This window comes from Emydura macquarii, unplaced genomic scaffold, assembly GCF_026122565.2.
Source record: "Emydura macquarii macquarii isolate MOO-44397 ecotype Brisbane River unplaced genomic scaffold, CSIRO-AGI_Emac_v2 contig_968, whole genome shotgun sequence".
NCBI lineage: Eukaryota > Metazoa > Chordata > Testudines > Chelidae > Emydura > Emydura macquarii.
Window position 1 is genome coordinate 14,380,218 of NW_027131105.1, and position 23,210 is coordinate 14,403,427.

At 48.6% G+C, this 23,210-nt stretch overlaps 1 protein-coding gene across 8 annotated transcripts in view; it reads left to right on the forward strand.

Annotated features, from left to right (window-relative positions):
• The first annotated feature begins 9,264 nt into the window (after positions 1-9,264).
• The window catches only part of PLXNA1 (plexin A1), a 253,854-nt gene continuing 239,908 nt past the window's right edge, over positions 9,265-23,210 (forward strand). For all 8 annotated transcript variants that reach the window (XM_067544295.1, XM_067544297.1, XM_067544301.1 and 5 more), the window contains exon 1: positions 9,265-9,593. The gene's annotated coding sequence lies outside the window, so the exon portion shown is untranslated. The remainder of the gene's footprint in view (positions 9,594-23,210) is intronic.

Below are 23,210 nucleotides of genomic sequence, written 5' to 3' on the forward strand. Positions count from 1 at the left end.
GATGGTATGTGAAATGGGCGGGAGGTCTCCAGGCTGCTGGCGGGTGCCTGCAGCACGCTTGCTGAGTAACAGGCCAAGGACTGAATGAACTACAGAGACTCAACTTACCTCTCAGCCCCTACAGGCGTGTCTAGACGCGCTCTCTCCCCTAGAGTGGTATCTCTAGGCCCATAGTCAAGGCACGTTGGCGAGGGACAGTGAGGCAGTGTGTTGTATTTGTTCTGTGGAAATGGAGGACGTTGGCTTCTGAGACAGTGAAGTCTGGTGTCTTTTGTGAACATAAAGTCAGCCTTAAAAGAAGAGGGAGCAAGATCCATGCAGCCTCCCATGAAAAACACTTTCATCCTCCCTCTGCCCCTCTCCCCCCATCTCAGATCTAATGCTGATTGTCCTGATGCACACGTATTGAAACTTACACCCAGACCTTCCCATAACAATCTGGAGAATCTGTCAAGCACATCCCAGGGTAATCGCAGCAAAGACATGACCCACCCACCCTCTCGTCCTTTGTACAAACTTGCTTTGGAATGACAGAGACATTAGGCAAATACATGAACCCCCCCAAATCTAAGAACAGGTTCATCTAAGTGCTACAGGGCACCTAAAATAAAGACACCCCCTTTTTCTCTCCCTTCTTCCCCCTTCTCAAGATGACCTGGGTCCTTGAACTGTGCAATCCTTTGGTTTTATAACCCGCATGGGGAGAGCACAAAACCCTCCAGCTGCAATGAACAATACCGCAGACTGCCCAAGGAGGGCTCTGATAGAAAATTCCCTATTCAAGGAAGCAAGCAAGCAAACAGGAGAGACGATGCCATCAGCCCTGAGCTGTTAACCAGCACCCAGCAATACATTGCGCACGCTTGGCAATCTAGGGGGCAGCACTCAGGGATGCAGTGTAAGATCCCTGTTAGCAGATGGCAGATGCCTTCCTCATGCGTCAGGCCATTATAGTGGGGAACACATGGCTGCAGAGTGGTGGGGCCCCAAAACACGCGTGATCCCTTTCACATGTGCCTGTCCAGTGCATTTTGCTGTCTGGCCCTGCTAGCATTTGCAGCTGCGATACCCTGGAAAATGGCTCTGTTCATTATCCATTTTAATTTCACTCTGTGTCCCCAGAGCTCTGCAGACACATTTTGTTATCCTGACTGTCAAGAAGCTTAAAGAGCCGCTGAGGCCTACTGGAAAACTCTGACAAACCCTCTGTTTGGGCACCATTCCGCTTGCCCAGCCTGTCCGCTTTGTGCTTCCATTCCCTGGCTCTTGATTAGGAAAGACGTCTGCGTAGGGTGGGGGAAATAGCAGGGTTGGGGCGTCTGAGGAATTCGTCTGCTCCCGCTGCCTTTTGCCCAGCTGAGGATGGTAAAAAAGGGAATGCCACATAAGCTGGAAATGAGCTGCAGAGTTTGGATCAGGACGTACCCCAAGCTCCAGGGCTGTTCAGGCTCCTCCACCAAATCATTTCACACCAAGGAGCCCTAGTTTAGATAATCATTTTTGGCCATTCACTACCAGCCGAGGCTGGATTCAAGCCAATGAGCTGAAAGGGAATGCCTCCCTAGGTCAGTGTTTCTCAGTCTTTTTGATACCAGGGACCAGCTTCCTATATTGTGTCAGGGAAATCTCGGGGACCGGTGCTGGGTCGTGGGCTGGTCGTTGAGAAACACTGCCCTCGGCCACGACCACTCTCCTGAGCATGCCAGTCCTTTGGTTAGTTTCTTTTTGACAAAATATTTGCAAGCCACCTTTTAGGGAACAATGATCCCGGAATTGTCTCCTTCGTAGTAAAGGAACACAGACCAGAAATACTGAGAATAGATTGTCTTTAAATGGAATTTGGGTCAAAATTTTCCATGAGTCGTGCAGGCGTTGGCTGCCCTTTCTTAGCATAATGAGAGGGAGAAAGTGGAAGCCCATAACCTGGGTGGTTTTTGGTCCAGCTGAGAGTGGAGTCATCTACTTCACATCTTCAAATCTTCCCTGCAGAGTCAGGCTCTGAAATGTCAAGTACCTTCAATGTTCCTTTCATGCCAGCTGTCCTGAGGCAAGTGGGGGACTGGAGCATGACTGATAGCATCGATCTCCGATGTCTTCTCAGTTAAAGGTGAATGGGAAAACGTTGCAAAAATAAAATAAAATGAAAGAACAGCTTAAGATCCTAGATCAGTGACAGAAGAGATGGGCAGGTTAGAAAATCCCAGCCAATTACATTTTGAAACCAACTGGGCCAAGTGTTCTGGCCTAACTAAGGGCTGCTGAAGGCAGCGGGGGCCCATTCTGCAGGGAGGGTGTGCCTGGCGTGGGGAGTGGATGCAAGGGCCTGGATCTCCTGTGGCACAGACCTGTGAGCTCTTTCTGCCTTGGAAGTTAGGACAACTGTGTGAACATGGCTGCTGGATCTGCATTTATAGAAGCTGTACCCTCCATGTACCCTCCGTGTCACAACAGCTGGAAAAGCTACTGCTGTTCTGTCCCCGCAGCCCAAACTCACCAGAATTCCTCTGCATGCACCCAGTCTGTGCACTTCCTGGTCTGTGGCCTGGACATTCATGTTACTTGTTCTCTCTGACCCCTTGTTTTAGTCTTCAGAGCCTATACCTGCCCCATTGAATTCTGGTGATATCAGGGAGGGAGTGTTTCCTAGTGGCTGGAGCATAAGCCTGGGAGACAGGACTCCTGGGTTCTTTTCCCAGCTCTACCACAGACCTTAATTTCTCTCATCCCCTTTATGACAATCCAAATCATCTTCGTTTGAGCAGAAATAAGGGCATCCATTGCTTCAGCCTCCTCCCTATGAACCTTTAGACTAGGGGATGATGGCCTTGATCCTGCAGTCCTTACACAGTTGGCACCACCACTGATATCTATGGGAGCATTGCTCAAGGACTGCGTGATCCTGCCCGGTGTGTGAAGTACTTGTCAGAGTGAGGGATAATTCCTCCCGTTACATTGTGCCTGCAGGACAAGGTGATAGCCAGAGAACAGGAGGCCAGGGTGCCTCTGTAACAATCCTGAGACAAAGTCAGAGAGAGAGAAGGTTCTTAAAGGGCCGGTGGGAGATCTCTTGAATATTTCTACCTTCTTCCTCACGTGGTTAAGAGATTTTGCTATCTCAGTAACTCCCGTGAGAGACCAAAGTAGCAGCCTCTTTGGATGTGAATACCTGACAAGGTTTTAACGCGAAAAGAATTCACTAAATTTAGCCTCTGGGAAAAAAAAAGGAGAGCTATTCATTTCAATCCAGGAACGTGGAACCCAAACTCCAGTCATTTTTCTTTAGTCAGAGCTAGTTTGTTCATTCTTTTCTTCTCTGTCTCGAAAGCTTTCAAGTGTGAGCACGTGCTCCATAAACAAATAAAGGAGATGGCAAATAAAGGCGCAGTCACAGTCACTTGAAAGGGAACGCACCAAATCAAGGCTCCTGTTCTTTGCAAACATCTCTCACCTCAGACCCGACTCACTACACTAAACACGTCTTGCTAGATATTTATCCACAAAGAGCAGCATGTAAGGAATCTGCAGAAAGCTCATAACTGCTCAACACTGATAACCATTGCAAGAGGTATATACGGGTAATATTTATGGAATAATGTATTTATACTGAAAGTATGCTTTGTGGACTGGAGTAGAAATTACTCACCAGAAGCAATGTGTCTCAGGGATGACCCATTCAAACAAGAGGGAGTTGTCATCCCTCCCTAGTCAGCTGGGGACATAATGCGAGGTTCTATTTCTACCCTTGCCACACCCCAGAATAGTCAATGGAAAATCATCAAATTACAATTACAAACAATTGAAACACTTGGTGGTGAAAAAGAACATGATAGCAGGTAGGATATGGCCCTGGCTATGAATAAAGACAAAAGACTGTTTCAGTATAATAGTCTAGGGAAAGGCACTCTGTATCCCTTCACTGAGGAAACCCCTTAAGGAGCGAGGGGCTTTCATGAACATGCGGACCTGGTCCCTGTGAAATCAGCCAGCTCTGCAACAGACTGAACTTGCGGGGAGAGCCTACCTTTGGATATATGAAAGATAATTGTTGATAAGTGTGGACCCAGATTTGTGTTTTATGAATCTGGTTTTTGTTGTAACCAGTTGTTTCCATCACTTCCCGTTGAATCTTTAGTCTTTCTTATATAAACCTACTTTTGTTTTATTATAAATGCTCTCAAGCACTGTGTGGTTTACAGGAGTGGTGGTTTAAACTAAGACTGATAAACAAGGCTGCACTGCACCTTTGTGGGGAGAGGATCTGGAATTTCTGTGAGTAGCCAGTGTCAGAGGCTGGATATCAAAGGGGAACGGTTCAAAGGGACTTAGGGATTGGGATGCACCTATTGTTAACCTGCAAGGCGAAGTCAGGGCTGGCACAGTGCAGAGGAGAGTGCTTGAGTGGCTGAAAGGCTGGTGGTGCCAGGGAGCCGAGACCAGCAACTGTAGGAAAGACTTCCTGTCACTGGAGGCAGAGGGGAACAAGGTGACTCACAGTCCCTGGTACCCCGAGAATCATCACCAGCTCAACCAACCAATCATGCCAACTCTTGATTCCCTCCTCCATCTGTATCTTCCTCCACCCCCGGTGTAATCACTGTGCCTCTATTTCTTCCTTTTTTCGTCTGTGCACCAGAATTGCCTGGGACATCAGCTCCAGCACACCACCCGGCCAGCAGGGGGGCACCCCACCTGCACATTGTTGTAAGTCTCACAAAAATGGTGACTGTGTTTTTGTTCCTTTGCCATTTCTCAATGGGGCTGTGATCCTTTTTAACAGCAATGAGCTATTTCAAGTCAGAAGTGCAATTGGAGAGAGAGTGTAAGGGTTCTGTGATCAGCAATGTCTGAAACATAAACCTAAGGGTGTCGCTTTAACTGGCTCCGGCTGGAGCCTCAGACAAGTTTGCCTTAACAGAACATACATGAGTTGAGGCGCAGGGTGTCATGTGTAATGGGACAGGCACACGCGACTACAAAACAGGCAAGGCCATGGAGAATCAGGCCCAGGGGACCAAGAAGGGAGGCAGTCTGTTCCTCTCTGCTACTGGAGCAGTTCAGGTGGGCCCCATCCACACAGATCCAATAGCAGGATTGGGCCTTCGTCTGTCCACAGGTCAGCACTGACCAAACAAAGCCCTATTCCAAAAGACACCTCAGCCATTGCTTAGCCCCCTGGGTTCTCGAGTGATGCCGCCTGGCAAGAGCCACAACCAAAGAGGGGAGAAGGAAGTTCCAGACCTGCATGAGTCACAGCTCCCTAAGGAACACCTCTCTGGGAGGCTCGCTGTCCCTGCATCTGAGTGTCTGTGTGGCTGGGGACGTGACATGCCCAAGGTCATCCATGGAATTGGGAACCAGACTCCCAGACCAGTGCTCAGACCACTGGATCACGGACAGATACTTCACAGCTCTTGGGATATGAAAGGTAGGGATCTCCCCCGCCCACAGGCCTTTACATTAACAATACCGCTGAAACAGGGCTAAATTCCCACCCCTGATGGTTAGTTATCCTGGAATTACCAGTTCAACAACTCCTGCTAGAGGGTCCAGCTAGTCAATGTGAGGGTCTCCTAGGAGAGCACCCCATGCTGTTCTGGATTCATGCTCTCTCTGGCTGAGCTAGGCGTGGTTTGATGGGATCAGGAAGGGGCTAGATGCAGCCTTCATCAGCAGGAAAAACAGGTGGCCCTATGCAGGGGGAGTAAGAGAGGAAAACGGGAGGTCCTGGAAGCCAAAGCTTAATTTACAACTGTTAGGACCTCAAGTAGCCAAAATGGAGAGGAAAACAGGGCCTTGACCTGCTTCCCCCTCTGGCAGGTGAGGATCTAGCAGAAAGCAGATCACTGAGTCAGCTACGCAGTAATGACATTCCCCTAGTCTAGTGCCATGGCTGGCATAGCCCCAGGGGTCCCTTACGGTTCCAAAGGCTGGTTCGGCTCGAAAGCTACGCAAAAACAAAGCAGAATTCCTGGCAACTCCATTTGGCACATTCATTCCAATCGAAACGGGGTCGGTTGCATTTTTAATCCCGTCAGACTGAAAAGACAGAATACAGAATCTGCCCTAATGTGGCAGCTTTGCCCACGAGGACACAGCTTTCTAAGATGATAAGAGAGTGTCACAAGGTGCAGAGAATAAGGGGAAAAAAATGAAAGCGATAAAAGTGGCTGGCACTGAGCATGTTTTTAAAAGACAAATAATCAACTCCGCCTGTCACTTAGGCTTGTTTATGGCTTTTATTATTTTTCCTCTTTATAATTTTGTTTTTAAGTGAAGTGAATTTAGTGCCAGTGAAAGATACTGAACTGACAGCTCTGGAGCACAACGTCCTCTGTCTAGCTGCAGAACTGACACAGCATGGGCAGCGGGAGGGCCCCTTCCTGCGTGGCCCCCTGTGACGTCACTCACCCCAGGCCACCCACCGGGAGAGGAAAACCCAGCCTGCATGGGCCTCTTGCCTGACATGGCCCACTACTGTCAACTGGGATGTGTGGCCATCTCTCCAGTGGGAGCTAGACTCAGGGCTAAATCTTGGAAGCAGCACTCAGCCCGTGTGGCTGTACTGTGCATTGGAGCCCCCATTGGTGCTGGGGAAGGAATTCACAGGCCACAAAGTGGCGACTGCTCTCCAGCTCTCATTGCACCTCTTCTGGGAGCGTGGCCAAGAGGCTGCAGGCGTGGTTCCCCCACCCCCCAGAACCCCCTGTGTGCTTTGCGGCATGCCCGACCTGTGCCAGGTCCACTGGGGCAGTGTTCTCTGCCCCTCTGGTGGGGGCCAGAGTAGGTGCTAGGACCCCAAACCCATTTCATACTGTTGACCACTGAGCAGCCTTCAGATGGGCCACAGTGTCTCCCATGTAGTCTGTACAGGGGTGAGGGTGGAGTCAGACCCTCTGGGGTGTTGTCCCCCTGGTGCTCCCTCTGTGGGGTGAGGTGGCAGGCAGGAAGGAGCGGGCCGGAGGGGGACCCACATTGTCCCTCTCTTCCACCCCAGGCCCCCTGGCAAAACCAGCAGAGAGTTCACATAGCCAGGGAGTGCATTAACTCCTGTGCAGGCTCCTTCATCCCACCACCCTTCATCCCAGGAGCAGAAAAGAGAGAATTGCGGCTCAGCCTGTATGTGTGTGTGCAGGGGCGATGATGACATGATCCGAGAGGAACTCCAGGGGAGATCCTTGCAGAATTTTCTACCCCCAAAGCCCTGTCTGTCTGTTAACAGCCTGATCTGTGCCTGGGAAGGGTTGATCCAGTCCTGGGTTACCACAAGCCTGGACTGGCTCTGAATGGCACCCTAGAGGTGAAAGCCTCCCCTCCCTCATCCCACCCCTCCCTCCTGTCTAGAGTTTGGAATGCTTTCTAAGGAAGGATATTTTTCCCGCTAACAATTTTTGTTCTCTTTAATTTGGAAAATAATGTTTTCTACCTGCATTTTGGGTGGCTATTTTTCTTTAACAACCATATCAATATCTGTACAGTGCTCCCCATGCCAATGCAACCTTGCGCAGCCGGGGCATCCATGCTCTTGCCGTATTACTCAGGAGAATGCTGAAGTGTGGTCCTTCCAATGGGGCCTTTACAATCCAGATCCGCTCTGCCACGCGTACGAGGGTTTGTCATGGGGTCCTTGACCAACATTTTGCGTGCCTTCTGCTGCAATGATGCTCAGCTGTTATACTGCACACACGTGGATTATGCAACATTTTGGGATCCTTCAGGATGAAAAACAATAAAGAGAGGGAGCATTAAGTGATTAGAGCATGGGACACAGAGTCAGGATTCTTGGGGCTGGTCTACACTACAAAGTTTTGTTGACAAAAGTCAGCTTTTGTCCACAAAACAGAGGGGTGTATACACTGAAATGCTCCTCCCACTGATTTAACTCCTCTGTTATGCGGACATCATAAAACCACCTCCACGAGAGGCATCGGGCTTATGTCAGTGTAGCTAGGGCGACAGTGTCTGTGTAGACACTGTGTTTCTTACATCAGACGATGGCTGTCCTTGTCAGCTGTGAAACTGACAAGAAAGCCAGGCAGTTAGAGCCCAGCTGACCCCTGCTCCCCTGGATAGCTGGACAGCTGGACCCCATTCCCAGCTGGGAGCTGGGGTGAGAAGCCCAGGCAGCTGGACTCCTGGTAGGGAGTGGGGAGCCAGGAGGCAGCCTGGCTACAGGCAGGGAGCTGCCAGCGGAGCTGAGAGACCAGGCTTTCCACTCCCACACTGCCCCTTAAGTGCTCTTGGTGAGGACGTGCCCCACCGATCCAAGGAGGGGAGTGTGGACATGAGCCACTGCAGTAATTCATCTTTGTAGTCTAGACAAGGCCTTGTGTTCTAGTGCTGGCTTTGCTATTTACTTGGAGCTAGTCCATGGCAAGTCAGAATGACCTTGAGCAAGTCATTTAATTTCTTAGTGCTTTCGTTATCCTAACTGTAAAATAGGGATGATACTCTGGACTCCCAGGGGTGGTTAATAGCTTGTAAGGTGCATTGAGCCCTTCCTCTGAAAGGTATTATGAAAATGCAAAGTATTATTATAGTGATGCAGTTGTGTATTTTCCTTTAACTAGGCCTGAGAAGCACAAATTAAACAACCAGACTGTTGTTGCTGGGTCATTACTTGCTAAATAAAGTGGTTTGTATCCATAACAGTGAGATTCCGGCATTGTATGTTAATCTGATTTTAATGTACACGTGTTCCCACTGTTCACCGCTCAGGCAGCAGTGTAGACTAGTGGCTGCACCAAGGGACTGAGAGTTGTCTCCTGAGCCTTGGTCCTGGCTCTGTGAGGCAGTGCAGTCTAGTGGGACACAGGGGGCGGAGAGTCAAGGTTCCTGTGTTCTCTTGCTGGCTCCAGGAGGGTGGGTGCGTGGGTATGTGGCTCTAGGAAGCAGGACTCCTGGGTTCTATTTTCAGCTCTGCCCACAGTCACCCTGTGACCTTGGCCTCTCAGTGTGTGTGCCTCAGTTTCCACATGGGTGACACGGGGGTGATGCTACAAGGGGCAGTGCTTAAAGAGTTGTAGCCATCGGTGGCTGGAGGGCGCTGTAAGCCTGAAAAGCGGTATTGGGTGCCCGCACACCGCTGGTTTATTCCCCGCCTGCCCTGCTGGGGAGCCCAGAACAAGGGAAGGGCCGCTTCTTCCAGTCCTTGTAGCCCCTCCTGCCGCGCACGTGGGCATTGACGCTTTTAAGGCAGCCCTGCCCCTGTGACATTGCCCTTTTAACGGGGGGCCCGGCCCACCCTTTGGGCTCCCCTGCTCCTCCTCCCTTCGCTCCACCTCCCCCTCGCCCCGGTGCGCCACTCGGCGCGGGCCAGGGCGCCCTCTAGAGAGCAGAGCCGGGGCGGCAGCCCGCAGCAGCCCCTTTGAACGTGTTGTGTGCCTCAGTCTCTCTCCCTGGGAAGTCAGATCGAGGCTGGAGTTCCACTGGAACCCTGCGCTGCATTCCATTCCCATTCCATTCATGCTGGTCAGAGGCAGCGGCGGCGGCGGTGGAGGAGCGATCGGAGCCCCGGCTTGCAGAGGGGAGGGCTGGCTGGCTGGCGTGGAATGTGATTATGGCTGGCACATCTGAAGCAAGCTCCAGTCCAGGCTGTAAGTAACCAGAATCCAACTTTCCTCCTTCGGCTCCCAGGATGCAGAGGTTTTTTCCACCCCCTCTTCTAAAAAAAAAAGAGGCGGTGATTGTGCAGGGAGAGGCACGGAAAAAGGTGGCTGTGCAGGAGGGTGAGGGGATTGCAATGCCTTTCTCCTTGCTTCTCAGCCGGGCTCTGGAACAGTTGTGCCCCATCTGAGAGAGAGACACACACACACAGACGTGGAAATGTTCCGCGTTTCTCGGCTCAGGGGGAGCCTGTGCTTCGCCAGGGTAGGATTTGCAGTTTCCCCTCCCCAGACGGGGAGCCCCTTCTTTCTTTTCGCATGCACAGGGGAAGAGGAGTTTGTTGGATTCTTCTGCTGGGTGGGATCGTTGCTGCTGCTGCTGCTGGTGTGTGTGTGTGTGTGTGTGTGTGTGTTGTGTTACTGGAAGGAAGAATGTAAACTAGAGAGACAAGAAAACGTTTGGGTGTGTGGGGGAAGAGGGTGATCGCCTGGCCAAAAAAGATCAGAAGGGGTGGGCGGATTGCACAGGAGAAATCGGCTTCAGACTGAGTCTGAATGGCTTCCCCTGAAATGTGGCAGGGTTGGAGCGGAAAGAGTTTAAAATGAATGTGCAGAGGGTTTGGTATTAAAAGTGTGGAGAACAAGGGAATCTGCTGCTTTTGAAATTGAGTAATAGGGGTGTGTGTGTGTGTGTGGGGGGAATGAAATGGAAAGGACTGAAATTGATCAGCATGTGGTTGCACCGGTTTCATTTAGACTAGATTGTGGAGGGGGGAAGAATGATCTTTAAAGCTTAAAATGCCTCTCTGGTTAAAACGTGCCACTGCTGTTCCCCTGCATGAGGAGGGTCGAGAGGGAGAGAAGTCGCCTTCCCCCAAATCACAACATGCAGTGGCAATGTGGAAGGTAGGGAAGATCCAGCACGAGGGGAATGCAGCAGGGCTGTGGAAGGAGGGGGATCCTACAGCAGGCAGGATGGATTGTATGTGTGCATGGCCGGGAGTGAGTGAGGAGGGAAAGCCATGCCAGATCTCCCTTCGTTTACACTTGCCTGGTATTGTATTTTATTTTTAAAAGATGCTTTCTTCTCCCTGTTTAAGTCCTAGGGAGGGAAGCGAGCTGGCTGTTATGGGGAAATGGGGCATTTATTGAGGCTGTGAAAGCTGCACTGCATTTTCTCCCTCCCCAGGACTTGTTATAGAGAAGAGCTGGATCTGGGCTTGATGGGGGGAGGGAGGTTGTAAAATCCTGCCCGGATTTGAAGGCTGCGAAGCTGGGAAATAGCTTTGTATTGCAAAAGTGACTAACTCTCCAGTCATTCTTGCAATGGATCCGGCAGCAAAGAAATTGCTTTAGATTGTATTTATTTCCAGCAGTATTCCCCCCCCCCTTCCCGTGTGCCGGGGTTTAAAGGGAAAAGTTTACTCTGATTGTTCAGCATAAATATATTTTGGAAGATGGTGGGGGACAGGGGATGTTGGATGGGGAAAGGGGGTGGTTCTTTTTTCCAGTGTATAATTTATTTAGGGGTGTATATAAGGTCCATCTCTTTCTAGTGTTGTGCTCAGTTTCCTAGGGGCTAGTGTCCAAATGTGGGTCTCCGGGGGAGGGAGGAAAGAGCTGTCCCCCTAGCCCTAATGTGATTGCTCATCTGAGTCCCTGGGGCTCTCCTTTCTCTGTGTGTTTGGGGTTGAGGAACTTTGACTGGAGTGTGCGGTTCATCTTTTATTTGGGGAAGCCCAGTGTGCCTGGGGGCTCGTGTTGCTCCTGCTTTGGGCAGCTGGAGGAGATGCCTCCCTGGCCTTTGCTGGTCAGAGTGTGGACAGAGATGCATTCCTCCCCGCTTGGGTGACTCGCCAGATCTTCCAAGGCTGTAGTGGGTACAGCCAGGCAGGGGATTTTTGTGGGCTGTGGGGGTACACAAGCAGTGCTTAATCTGTAATGAAAGAAGTGCTAGGGCTCAAGCAATTCTTTTACTTTTATAACTGATGCAGCAAGCCTGGAGGTGCTGGGGCTATGAACGGCCAAACCTTCAGGTGCCGGGGCTCAGCCCTGCCACAAATTAAGCACTGTACACACGACTCTCTAGATGCACTCTGGGGTGCGTTGGTCTCAGTCGCTGTTGCCCTACTGGGAGGATTTTCATTCCCATGCCGAATTTCCTCTCTCCAAGATGAAGCAGCTATTTTTGTGCTTGTAAATTTCCTCCACTGTCTGCATTAACCCAGCTGCGCTAGTGAAACTGACCAGAGCAGCTCAGTCTAGAGACCTCTCCAGTGGCTTATTTCTTGCTTCCAGTGGAATGGGCAGTAGGGGTGGGTCTGCATGTATAGAAATGTGCAGAGATCGTCGGTTCCTTGCCTCTCTGCACCTCAGTTGTCCCCAGCTTTAATATTAGGAGGCTGACCAGATCACACAGAGGTGCTGTGAGGATTAATTCACATTTGCATTGAAAAAGATAGTGTTATGTCTGGGTGAAGCATTTATTATACTGTAGTTTGTGAAAGGCTGCTGTGCTCTTCCACACAATGTGTATCTGTGATTATAGCTATATCTAGTTCCACAGGGTGGATTTATATACAGGGGTATACACATTTCATAGTGTGTGTGAAGCCCTCTAATATTAACATGGAAGGTGGTGAAAAGAGTTATTTGCCTGTCTATTTTCTTTGACCACTTTCATATATCCACTATGCTGAGGAATGGACATGCATACACAGTTCCTATGTGTTTGTGGAGAGGGATCTGCAAATACTCACTGGATGCTCTGTGAAATAAATATTTAAATCCCTGTATTTCTTGGGATTTTATAAAATAGGTGTTTGTCTTTTCTGCTCCCCCCCAGTGAGATTCTTCCTTCTCTCCCTAGCAAAGAGTGTGTGCACTGGGGGAGGTGGGGTGAGGAGAGCAAGTATGTAAGCAGAACTTGACATGAAGGTCACTGGTTAAAGATGAGATGGATTGGAAGGGAAAAGACAGGCATTAGCCTTACTTGTTAACTCCCCTGTCCCCCATGTTTCAAGGAGAGAAAAACAAAAGCAAACATGCTAATAAACATTCGTGGTCATCCTCTTATGTCAGGGACTCTGAGGGGAGAAAAGTTGTGAAGATGAGCTGCATTTTATAGGCACTTTTTGTCTTGCTCAAGATAAAATCAGTTTGCCGGGTGTATTCTGTATAAGAGCATGCTGTTGGCCTTTTGCAGGAATGAAAATTATTAATCTCTTTTGCAACGGGACATGTAAAAGGGACAAGAAAAGGCTGTTGACTACATCAAAGGTTATCCATTTGAAAACACCATTTTCCTCCGAACAGCATCTAATTGTTTCCTGAACAATCTCAAGGTCTTTTGTATGTACTCAGTGGGTAAAATGAGTGACTCCACTGGTATCTTGAGAGAGATACATGACCAAAATCTGTTGAGTAAGGAAGCCAGGGAAAATCAGCAGGGTAGAAAACTCCTAGATGGTGCGGAGATAATTTCTTAAGTGGTTACAAAGAGAGAAGGTTTTGCATCTGAGTATTTGCATAGTTCAGCTCTTCTGATATTAGTAAATTACAGTGTTAAGGGTAGTGAAACAGTATCAAGGCTGTGTGGGAGGAAAGGAGTTTGGATCCAAAATATGAGATCGTATAGCACACAGATGCACCACGAAGAGGAGGGGCTGGGAGTCCAGTGCACCCATTCCAGATCTGTGTGTTACTTGACTGTACCCACTGTCATCCCTTATGCAGGGAAGTTAAACAGATCTGTCTCTTTGGATTAAGATCCCAGTGGAGATATATAATGTGTAGTCCCTCTCCAATGAATTTGTAAAGAAACAGCAGCCAAGGGTTCGTTTTGCTTTCCATAGTTTGATCCCTGGGCTTTCTGTTCTGTAGATCACATTCTAAAGATTATTTTGTATTGTATTTTTGTTAGTGCAGTAAGATATCAATACCCAAAATAACTCATTCTTAAACAGACATGGTGAGGGATGGGAATGGAAAGTTTTACCCATTTAGCCCCCTTTCCTCAGGTGTAAGATTTGGGGTAGAGCATGGGAGTCAACCTCCATGGACCCTTAGATTGTGGTTTGGGATATGAAAAAAATCTTGCTTCTATCCATAAGATGAAGCACTTTTCCTGTTAAAGGCAGAGAGAGCTCTGAAATAGATAAACGAGCCCCTGCCAATTAAAGCAGTGATGGGATTGAGGGACACACATCAGGGTTTAAGGCTAATGTTATTTTGTGGGAGATTTACACTGCTAAAATCTGAGGGGGCAGTAAAAGCGTCTGCCTTGCCGTTCCACTGTGGGTGTATGCCTTTCACCCTCTCCCTCCTTCAGACACAGAAAGACACTATCGATCAGCCATTCCTCTCCAAAACCGAGAGGGAGAATAGAAGTAAACACTTTGGGCTGGGTTGTGTGCTGTTACACGGATATAGATCCAGTGCAAGCATGTGCATTTCAGTAGAGTTACTCTCCATTTTACACTGGTAGAACCATTTGGCCCTCAGCTCAATGCTTATGACAGATACTTGTTTGTGTTTATTCTGTAGGCCAAGGCTGGCTTCAGGTTTTTGTTGCTATTTGACTTAGTTCTTTCTTTTGCAAGGTCCAGAGTCGCTGGTGTTGGCGTGTGTACATGTAAATTGTACATATTGTAAATTGTACCTCTCAGCACCCAGGAGATGCCCACTCACCAAAGGGAATGTGGCTGCTTCCTCCCAGGAGATCTCAGTGGATGTAGGGGTAGCTTTAGTTTATAGTTTGGGTTCCTCTGTCAGCTCATCCCCCAACTGCCCTTAAATGCCTCTTACCTGATCATAGCTCCTCACTTCCATGGTTTTTCTGGCCCCCCTACAGCCCAGCAGGTGCAGATTATGGCCTCTCCCTGTGGTGGGCTTTTGCACCAGGGTCCTGGCAGGCACAGATACTGACCTGAATCAGGCCCTACATGACTCAAACCATAAAGAACAAAGAATTTGAAGTGAAGATCTTGGGTTGCTAGTCACAGTAACCCATCACCTTCTCCTTAATCTGTCCTCCAGACCCACTTCTGTTGTGATACCTGTGAGAACCTAGCCAACGAAGTCCTCTGAGTGTATATCCTTTTAATTTCTCATGAGGGAACTGCTCACTTGTGTGGGGGGAATGGAGGCAAGGCAGTGGAACTGAAGCTCAGCGTCGGTGGGTGTGTGTGGGAGGAGGAGCATTAGAGAGTCTAGTTCAAATGTGGACAATGGTTTTTTGGATGCCTCCATTTTTGGTTGGATGCCCAACCTGAGACAGCTGGGGCCTGATTTCTCAAAGATGCTCAGTGCCTGCAGCTCCACCGAAGGTCAGTGAGAGTTGTGAGTGCTCGTCATCTCTGAAAAGTACTCCCCATGTGACTCAAGCTGAGCGTCACCATTGAAAGCAGGGGCTTTGCTGTATTGTCCCCTCCTCAAGACAGGAACTGTCTGTGCAGCAAGTGGCACATTCTAAACAACTTCCACTTGCAGAAATGATCAACCGGGGGATGCGGTTACGTCCTGACTCTCAATCTTAACACGGGAGCCTGCGTCCCACTGCTGTTACCACCGCAAAGCACACTGGGTGCAGCATGTGTAAACACAGACAGCTTGTTCATCCAGATACGTCTGGGAGTCTTATTTGAGCAAATGTCATATGCACCGTGATGGAGAAGTGCTAACTAAGAAATAAATCCTGATGGCCTTCTGCAGAGCCGATAGCACTGACTGGATACAGGGCCTTTTCAGCAAACACAATGCGGCTTAACCGTGTCTAATGCCTTTCATACCAAAGAAGTCTTCTGACCTGGTAGCAGGAGCAGGTCCTGTTTCACTTTGGAGGGGAACAGCGGTCTGTGCCTGTAAAAGTGGCAATCACTTTTCGTTTTTTTTTTTTTTAATTTTTTTTAAAGTGAAACCGTTCAAACCAGCAGCTCGCTCGTGTAGGTGCATTTCCTGTTGGAGCAGCCTTTGCTGCTAGATGCTGCATTTGTGATTTATCCCCACTTCTGCCTTGTTTTCACACCATCTCTGCTTCCAATCCTTTCCACTTCAGGCAAATCTCTCTCTTGTTGGGAGATTAAATGTAGCCCCACTGGCTAACAAAGCCTCGCTGTTAAAAACTGATGTTACTCTTTATTTAGGACGAGCATGAAAAGCACCTGCCAAAGCTTCTTGTTTCCCTACGTGACAAAATGCTTAAGCCAATTTAAATCAACTTAAAATACGAACTCTGCGTCTAGACTGTCAAACTTAAACTGAACTGGGTTTTCTTTTTTCCCTATTTGTCCTTTGGAGGAAGGGTGCTGTGTAAGTGCAAAGTGTTTTATAATATAATCCTGGGTTTGTGTCAGATGATGGTTTTACAGCTACTAGGGCATTGGAACAAAGGGGGTAATGTTTAACCCTTATCCAATGCTCCACATGTGGTTGGTGTGTTTGTTTTCAACGTTGATGGAATCCTTTCTGAACTGTGGTGGTGGTTTAATTGAATGCAGAGTATTTTTTTTATTGATTGAACACTAGATTAGTTTTATAATCTCTCTGGCTTCTCGAGGCAGCTGTGCTATACTAGTTGGGCGATGGTGCTGGGATACAGGAGACCTGAGTTCTGCTCCTGATGTGCGGTATGGTCTTGGGCAAGTCACTTTGCGCCCCCCCCCATGCCTCAGTTTCCCCATCTGTACAGCTAGGAATAATAATAGTGCTCACTGGTGGAAAGTGGACTGAGAGCTCTGGATGGATGGTAAGGGTGATGGTGCTGTGGTGGCATAGGAGACAGGCAGCCTGCAAAACTGGGCTGCCCTTTCCTGACTCTGTGCACAGCGCTCCTGCATCATCCCACTGCCCAAAGGTGTGTGTTAAAAGCACAATCCGCTGCAATCCTTCGTGACTCTATCAAGTTGCCTAAATGCAGCCAACACCATCAGCCTCGTTTTCCCCCCCATTGATGTAGTTTGACTCTCCACTGCAGTAGCCTCGCTGAGGCTGCTCAATGGCTGACAGCTTGCTGAGCAGCCTGCATGCTTCTCCCCCCCCCCCTTCCCTCTTGCTGTCTCACGTATCCCTCAATCTGCTGGCCAACTTGGCACCGAGACTGAAGAGAAGTAGTAATCCAATTTGGGCACTTTAACTGCACTTTGCTAACCATGCCGCTGGCCAGAGCTTGGGAACTTTAATCTGCCTAATGACCCCAGCTTTGGGGACTGACTGACGGCCATTTGTTTTATTTATTTGGTTTTACTTTTCTTCGGCTCTTGGGGATGGATGTGATGCCTGGGAGAGGGTTATTTTCCAGGGTCCAGCTGCCGGTATGTGGCACCTTACAAATTATATAACAGTGGTGGAGAACATATATTGTACTTGCATTTTTTTTTCTTTCCGTTTCTTCCCCCCATCTCCCCTTTTCTATTCTCCTCCTTCCTTTTCTTGCAAAGACAAACCCCTCTAGGCAAGGCAATTTTGCAATATACTATTATTTTCAGGAATGCTCAGCCAAGAAAAATGAAGTCTCTCTCTTCCTTTTGGTTGCCTACTGTTTAATGTACAAAATACAGGGGTGGTAATTGCATTAAAATGTATATAATTATACTGTAGGAAAAAAAATCTTGTTAATTGCACGGGTGTTTTGAACTGATAAGTGTTGAGTGATTCATGTTTTCTTAAGAGTTCCCCAAAGCAGAGCTGCAGTCCACAATGCACGGGGTTAGGAGAGAGGCTTGTTTTCATGCCATGTGCGGAAAGTAAGCTAAACATTTAGAATCTGAGCTGACTTCTGTCTCTCTCAGTTCCTGCACTTGGCCCTTCATTACTGGCTTCCTGGACTTCATCCTGTGAAGAGTTGAATGCTCTGGGCCCGATCCAGCAAAACTCTTAAGCACACGCTTAACTTTAAACACTTAAGTAGTCCCATTGACTAAAGTGGGCCTGCTTGAGTTATTGGTTAAGCAAGTGCTTAAGGGGTTTGCTGGGTTGGGCCAAAATGCTTAGCTTGTTGCAGAACTGAGTCCCCAAAGAGGTGGAAACCACAGTCATGCTGACAAATGCCAATGGTTGACTCTGGTTAGGAAGGACATTTCCCCACATGGTATTTGCCATAGTACAATTAATCAGGTGCATGAAGGGTTCTTTGCTGCCCACCTCAGAAGCGTTTGGGTTTTGGCTGTTGTCCAAGGCAGGGCACTGGCATTAATGGACCATTCTGACATGGTGAGGGGAAGGGCTGCCTAATGGTTAGAGACACTGTCCATTTGAAAACTACATATCCGCCTGAAAATGCCAACTCTGCATATAGTCACGAGTAACACCGAAGGTGACAGTAACAGAAAAGTGTGTTTACTTTGTGCATTTAACAGCACCTTGTGGATAGTTCATTTTACTTTTCCTCTATATGATCAGTTAGTTTCTCCCTTGCTGTAAAGACCTTTATAAATAGCAACAGGGGAACAGAAAAACTCTTAAAATACTTTAAAAAATAAATAAATTTCAAGCCATGCTGATTAAAAGGCACTTAAATTTAAAAAAAAAAATTGTTAATCACTTTTACAAAAAGTTCTAGTTGGTGGGTTGGCTATGTCTCTTTAAGTACACCACTGAGAGCCAAGAGGACCTTTTTTCTAATCCTGGCTCTGCCTTGGTTTTACTGTGTAATCTTGGGCAACAGAGAGCCCAGGGTCTGGATTTGATCCTGAGTTTGCATGTGAATCCTGTCCCTTTCTAGCAGGATGATTCTGAGCACCCTGAACTCTGACAAAATTGAGATTAGGGATTTTGGCATTCAGATTCAGGAGAGTTTGGATTCTGCAATTTAATTCAACCCTGGCTCTTCTAAGCAAGTCATCTCCCCTCTCCATGCCTTACTTTCCCCATCTGTGAAATGGGAATAATGATGTTTAATTACATCCCAGAGAATTTGTGCGGTTAAAGTCATAAAAGATGATAAAGTGCTTTGGATTGAGGGCACTGGGGAAGTGCTGACAGTTGTTTCTACTTCTGTAAGGAGGAGGGAATGATTCCCTAACCTGGGAGGCACTCGCTTAAGAGGAGACGTCTAGAGTTTGTCGTGGGAAGCTTAGAGCTGCTAATGCCTTCGAGAAAATGTTTGAAATTCATCTCTCTAAAATCTGCTATGTTGCTATGTCACACTTCCCTCCACCCCCATCTCCTCCCCAGTCATTTTTATTCCTAGAAGTGTTGGCATGAGTGCAGGATCTCTGATTTGTAAGTGTTAGTCTGTAGTTTCCTACCTGAGATCCTGTTCTCCGGTGACAGCATCATTTCCAGTTGTGATGATGCAAAAGGGGGTGGCTATTATTGTCTCAAGTGGGATAAAAAACAGCTAGATGATCTCTTAAAAAGCCAAGAACCTGTTTTCAGCCCATTGTCACCAGAAAGAAATGGGGGAGGAGAAATGCAGAAAATATCGAGGAACCGTCAGCAGGATTGTTTCCAAAGTAGAATGTTTGGAGGGGGTGCGTGCGTGTGGATGAGCCTTTAAAACACAGAGTGGGCCTGTGTGAAATTGACAGGAGCTATTGTTTATTATTATTTGTATCATGGTAGCACCTCCAGGCCCCAGCAGAGATTGGGGCCCCCTTGTGTTAGACATGGTTCTCACATAGGAAGTGAGAGTCCCTCCTCTGAAGGGCTTGTAATCAAAATAGGGCAAAGGGGGAAGGAGGAGAGACGGAGACCCCAACAAGTGACTTGCCCTGCATCATACAATAGGTCAGTGGCAGAGACGGCACATCTCCTGTCTCCTAGTCTGGTGCCCTGTCTACTAGGACATGCTCCCTGTTGTCATTTACATCATAGTCTTGCAGTTATACCTATGTGCACCACTGCCTCTGGATGGAATCAGAACTCTTCAGTTGTGTGTCAGAGGCTCTATGCTGCTCACAGTCAAGCAGGAATCTCCTTTAGTTCAAATGTAATGGGCAGCTGTTTTTGGAGCAGAAGGATCCCAGTTCTGCCCCTGTTGCCATCATGAAATTTTTAGACTTAATGTAGGGCCAATGCTGAAATTCTTGGTGACCACAGATTATTTGCAATCTACTGCAGCATGCTGTGTCATGACAAGACACACAGTAAGGCCACCCTGCAGCACTCTGTGGGGTGGTGCCACTTGCGTGAGCTCTTATGGATATTGTCATTATTTTAAAGTAGATTTCTGTACTTAAGAGACGCTGGATCCATCAGTGTGCCTCAGTCCCTGCCTGGAAGGAATGTCTGTAGGTGCAAGAGCGGAGGCCAGGCTTCTTGGTCCCTTTGCTGTGGCAGCCGATGAGTGAATTCACGTCACTTACACTGGTGTCCCTCGTGATGCAGCCATCTGTCCCCAAGGCGCAGGTCTGAGACCCTCAACTTATTTCCTGCATGCATAGCCATCAGCCAGTAACGTTTGTTCACCGTTGACCTGGGCTGGATGTGAACCAAAGACGCTAAAGGCAAAAAGTGCTGCATCCTAGCCCGCTAGCCAGCACCTGTTCCTGGAGCTACTCTGAGACACTGAATTCCATGATCCTTTGGTGCTTGCTTTGCGTAGGCTTTCTTCAGGAGCGCTGATGTTTTGAACCAAATTCTGCCTGCATTGAGTAGCCGGATTGAAGTCAACAAGGGTTGTACAGAGGAGAATTTGACTGTGTGCGTATGGGGGCTGGGGTTGTTGGACAAGGTAGAATTTGACTGTGTGCACATGGATTGGCTATTGTTTTGATTGGACGCTGTTGGCCCTTCCTGCATTAAAATGAAGCCTCTGTCACTCTGTTGAAACATAGTTTCCCTTCTCTTTTTTTGTTGCTTTTGGAAGACTTTCAGAGGCTTCTCTCTCTCTCTCTCTCTCTCTCTCCCATCCTGCGGTCCAGTGAGACTCCATGAACTCTCAAGTTATCTCCCTACTTCCAGCTTTCCCAGGCCAGCTCCACCTCGGGCAATTAAAAACTCTTGCTACATTGTGGGACTGGAACTTTGAAAGGATCCGCGTCCTGACTTACTTCCATGGGCCCTTTCTCGTTGGCTTCTCTGCAGGCAGGAGCATCTGTGCTTCGGGAAGGCTGAGCCAGGCTTCCAGCAGGGACTGAGCTGCAGCGAAAGAAGCTGCTAGAGAGGAGGGGAACCAAAGCCTCTTGTGAAAGGAGAAGCAGGTAGCTCTTATGGAGCAGATTGGGCTCGGGTAAACCTCATCATGAGGCTCGTATTAGCAAGGAGCTTAGGGGAATTGGAGGTAAAGCTGATATAAGAGTCAGTTCACTGTCTTTATTGAGAACTGGGAACTTGCACTGTGGAGTGAGAGCCTGCCAGGGAATCTGCAAAATGGACCCGGTGTGAGTTTGGGAAGGAGAGAAGTTTCCCACTGCTGGAGGGGCCGTGGATATTCTGTGGGATTGCTGAGTTCACTGAAGGTGAGACTTGCCGTGTTCTTGCTAGGTTACCAGGTGAACTGTGCGTGCGCGCGCGTGCGTGCATGAGAGAGAGCGAGCGAGAGTGCGAACCTCCCAGAGGGATTGGCTGCTGAAGATATATGGATCTTAGGAGGGGAGGGTTGATGGTTCATACCTCTGGCTAAACTGGCCTACCAAGGGGCTGGAACAGATGGTTAGGAAGCAAGGAATATCTGTGTGTCTCCGTCTGTGCACATGTGTAATTGCCAGCAGTCTGAGAGCAGAAAACATCCACCAAAGCATGACTGGACTATGCGCATTCTGCATTTAGTAGCCTAACTGGCTCCCTGTTCTGGTGGCTTCTCCACAAGACATACAGCAACATCTGATACGCATAGAGGTTTTGTTCCCCTGCTGTATGTGGGGAGATGCTTTGATGTGGTGTGTTCCCCTGACTCCCCTCCCCCCCCGCTGTTATGTTTAGGGTGGCAAGGGGAGAAAATCCTACCAGTGACAAGGTTGCATGAAATGGAAACTCGTTTTAGGTCATAGGTTTGTGTTTTGCCTTTTTCCCCCCCCTGTACACGTGGGTTCAGCTCCTACCTCTGCAGATGATGGGAAATGTATTTGGCTGTGGCAACATCTCCCTTTGTTCACATCACATCATTCAACCTGACTAGTGATAGCAGGGGCTGGATCCAGTATATGTGTGCCGTAGAAGGGACTGCAGGTGAGGACTGAGGGACTGATTCTTTGGCTGCTGTGTGCCACATACAAGCCAATGGCACTAGTCGCTTTCTTAAGCACCAATTTCACTTCCCGGACTTTCCAACCCCCTGCTGCCGATGGAGCTGACCTGCTAACGAGAACAGCTCAGAATGGCTTGGCTTCTGGGAAGTGGCCCTGCTCCTCGGAGAGGATTGTTATAGCTGGGAATGGAGAGCGGAGTAGGTTGAGTGAGAGGATCTCCAGCAAGCTAGGAAATTAGATCAGGGCAAGTTGGGCCAAGCCTGAAGCTGATCCCTCCTCTACGACGTCAGGAATCAGATTGGCCTCCCGCTCATTGCAGCATGAGGGAGATGACAGACTCAGTTTGACTCAGAAGAAAAATGGTGGCCGTAGATTCTTTCTACAGAATTTCCCCCTCTGATTCTTAACTGCCAGCCAGGCCGGATCTGGCCTCCGTCGTTGGAACAACATACCTAAGGATGTAGTGGCGTCTCCGTTGCTTGCAGTCTTTAAATCAAGACTTGATGTCTTGCTAGAAGAGATGCTAGTGCTAGACGGAAGTTAGGAACTTGAGGCAAGAATTACTGGGCCAAGTTCTCTGGCAAGAGATGATCATAATGGCCCTTTCTCATCTTAACTTCTATGAACTTCTGCCTCCAGGGCAACTGCCGTGTTTGTTTTGTTATTAATGGAAGCGGTTACTGTTGAGTGGGTGGAGTACTGGCCTAGGACTCGGATACCTGGATTCAGTTCTCAGCTCAGACCTGAGCTGCTGGGGGAGCTTGGGCATGTCACCTTATCTCTGCACCTTGTTTCACCTCCCAGCCATTGTCTGCCTTGTCTGTTTAGACTGTAATCTCACTGGGGCCGAAGCTGTGTCTCTCTCTCTCTCTCCTGTCATTTGTTAATCTGGCATGCTGGGACTCTGATTTCAGTCTAGATGCTACCCTTGTACCAATAGCACTGTTTGGTTGTAAACTTCCTCCCGCGGTGTTGGAAACCCAGACACAGCCGCACTGAGGCTATTGCATGAGATCCAGAAAAAACAGGCCAATGTAGTCTCCCTCTCCTGAGATTGGGGAAGTGCAGGAAAAAGGAAACAAACTGCCTGGCGGGTGGAAAGTCAGCGGGCTTCGGAAAGCCTTTCGCGTCTGCTGATTTAAAGCCCTGTCCGTAACCCGTGGAGGGAATTAGATCTTCTCATTATGATTGTTTTTAACCTGACAGCGTCTCTTTAAAGTGCTAGCGGAGACTGAGCTGGGCTTAACGTGCCGCTGGCCCTTTGGTGATGGGGCCAACGTATCCTGTGGCTGCCTGCAAGGTAACTACCATGTCCTTCTGGTGCTGCAGGGGTTATGGTCCGCTTGGTTGTGCACAAAATACTGAGGCTGGCTGCCAGAACGCCATATGAGCGGCTCCTCCCACACTTTCCTGTTGCTGCCTGAGAGTATCTGCAGGCACTGGAAGGGTTAATATCATGTTCAGTGTGAAATTTGGTCTT